Source organism: Anopheles aquasalis, chromosome 2, assembly GCF_943734665.1.
Source record: "Anopheles aquasalis chromosome 2, idAnoAquaMG_Q_19, whole genome shotgun sequence".
NCBI lineage: Eukaryota > Metazoa > Arthropoda > Insecta > Diptera > Culicidae > Anopheles > Anopheles aquasalis.
Window position 1 is genome coordinate 76,144,907 of NC_064877.1, and position 3,240 is coordinate 76,148,146.

Consider the following 3,240-nt stretch of genomic DNA (forward strand, 5'->3'; position numbering starts at 1 on the left):
TATCAGCTATGCATGGGATCACGAAATTGGATCCGCAAGGGAAGTGCTCGGAGGGCCAAAGCCACGCGGCTTTACATTTCGACTTCGAGATTGACTCGGTGGCCGCCGGAAGTCTAGTAGAACGTGATGGGCATCAGTGAAATCACAAAAGTCACACCACAAGTCCGAGCCCCCTAATGCCTACCTGGTGCTTTGCATCTCGACAACGATAAACCGACAGAGAGAGAGAGAGAGAGAGAGAAAGAGAGGGCACCAGAGAGGGGACGGAGACTGGAAAAAAGGTAATTCTGGTGCTGGATGAGGGAACCACCGGAAACACCAGCACACAACAACAACACAACAACAACTCTCGAGAGCAACAGCAAAAACAGCAAATCATTCTGGCATCATTTGAACCGCCACGATAAGCAACGGCCCCCCCTGCACCCTCTCTCTCTCTCTCTCTCTCTCTCTCTCTCTTTTTCTTTAGGTAAAGCAAGATTGAAGAAAATGGAAAAAGTTGCATGCCTCATGATAAAATTATAATCTTTTCTCTTCTCCTTCGTCTACTTTGGTGGCGGGCACCGGGCAGCAGTAGCATCATCATCAGCAGTTGGTGACTGCACTCTCTGCACGTCGTGGGTTGCAACGACGACGATCCTTCCCTGTGCACAACAGCATTCCTGACGCCCTGGTTGTGGCTTAATTTTTCACAGATCACTCAGATTGTCCAAACGATGGAACGTGAAGGGAAGGTGATGGTTCCCTGTGGTGGTGTGCCGTGAGGTCGGTCACGAGGCCACCGAAGGACTTCATCGGTGTCGTCCGGTCCGGGGTTCTGACCGCCGTTTGCTTTTGCTCTTCTCCAACTGATTATTCATTTCCCGCACTTTCGCACTGTGTGCACTTGGGTTCCGCGGATCGCTCCCTCTTTGCTTAACTTTTTTGTTTGCTTCTCTCTCCCTTTCTCTCTCTCTTTATCGTGTACTCTACCTATTCTGCGAATCATCGTTGTGGTTATGACCATCAGCTCGTACCCCGGAGCATGGCAAAGTTTTGAGCATAATTTTGACACGTAATTTTTCATTTTTAATACGATTTTTATTGAACCCAACTCAAACGCAAATCCTTCGCGCGCGAAACGCGCACCGATGAATGGCGTTCCATCGAAGGGAGCAAGGGGGTAATGGAATGGGGATTGATGGAAGGAGAAGGCGATGAAAAACTCGGATAAACCAAAGCCTCGAACCGGCTCAGCCCTTTTGCAGTGCGCGACTACAGTAAAGCCTCGTTGGACGCAAATGAGGACGGACGGACGGATGCACCGGACGGAGGCGAGTTTGAGTTTTGTGCACCCCCGGTCAAGGGATGGCCACGCTTGTGGAGGACATCGTTTCATCGCGTTCCATAGTTTTGCATCCGAGGCTTCCGAGGCTTTCACGTCAGCCAAAGGATTATGTCGCTCGCTTCGAGGGCGACGAAAGCAGTTGATTTGCAGCCGCACCCTCGACACACCCACTGAGCTGCGGTTTTGTTCATCGGCCGTACGTTGCTAATTTAAAAAAAAGATTCCCATTGACCCCCCACGGGTGCCAAATTACGAGGCTCAACATTAATTACGAAAAACTTTTCAGTAAATTGAAGCGGGAAACCCCCCGTTTGCATCCGGTTTGACCCCGGAATGTCGGGAATGTGGCCTGTTCCCGGTACCTGTCTGTGGGTGAAACAAAATGAAATTAAGCCAAATCCTACCTAGTTCTGGGCCGGTAGTGAAGCACACTGATTAGAGACCTACCTGGCCCAGGAATGGACCTCAGTTTTCCGTTTCGGAAAGGGAGTTTCCACCGAAATTGGAGCTGGCCGGCATTAAACTTGCCGACGAATACGGCTTCATATAGTCGGCCACCTAATCTGACGCTAAATGGAGCTCGGTAGTGAGGAGAAGCCAGCTGCATGAAGGACCGCACGAAGTTTAAAACAATCAGCTCACGTCCGCTGCACAATGAATGATGCCGGAAATGGAGGCGCCAGGTAGCTGACGGACGGAAAGGGAGAAAAAGTGGGTTTCCGAAGCCTCGAACACCCACAGACCGTATGTAATATGCATACCGAGAGCCCAAGAGCTCTTTCTCTCTCGAACCTGTTGTTAAAGTTGTGTTTGTGTTGCAAGTTGTGCCGGCAACGACCCCAACCGGTGTGTGCGGCCACAAATAAATAACTCAACATGTTATTGCATCAAACAGAGGTAGTTGTGCTTCAACAGGCGCACTAACAAGGCTTCTGTTGCACCCGGGAACAAGGAGGAAGCAATAGCAAGACTAATGATACCACCACCCAGGCCCAGGGAACCATAACCAACGGCAACGTGGCACTGGAACTGCAGCACTCACTGCACTGCACTGCAGCAACACCATAAACCGCGTACCGGGTCCGACCCTTTTCTCATTCAATAAAACCGGATTAACGCCCCAAAAACCGGGATTCACTCGCTCGCTCGCTCAGCTCGAACCCACAAACACAGACTACAGACCGGCCTGGCCAACGATGGCGAGCACCAGAATCTATTTGCAATGAATGATTACAGCATCCCTTTGGTGGCGAGGTGCTAGGCTACAGAAATTAAGCTCGAAATACTGCAAGATCGTCAAGATCCGCGTCACGAACACGAACGGTACTTCTGCTACTGGTACTAAAATATGGCATCTCTGCAGTGTTGCTGGTGCTGCTGCTGCAAGCCGTCACTTTTAAGCATAAGCGTTTCGTGCCGTGTGCTTCAACCCGGCACACGGACACCACCTCGGCTCAGCACGGTTCCGCATAAAACTCCCAACTTTTAATCTCGTCCATACAACTCGCCTCGCCTTCCGGTATCTCGACGTTTTCTCTAACCCCTTTTTTTGTTTTTATTTCTGTTCTACTGTGTGTTACGAGCCCAACAAACGACGACGATACTACATGCACTTGGACTGTTATGAAATCACCATATTTATTACATCGCTCCACATCGCACCTGGCAGCTGTCGTTGGCTCTTTCCTGTGCGCGTGCTCTCGCTCTGTCACGCTCGTTGACGCCTGCACGTTCTGCTATTAAACAGCGGATATCCTTTCTTTCATCCTGAGAGTGATAAAGATCCACGATACCATCTACTACCCTTTACTGCGTGAAGCAATCGTAGTAGCCGGCAGCATTGTATGGCGTCGCGAGGCACACTTCGCGAACAATAGTCGACACATTTTGACAGCACAACGAACTGTCAAAGG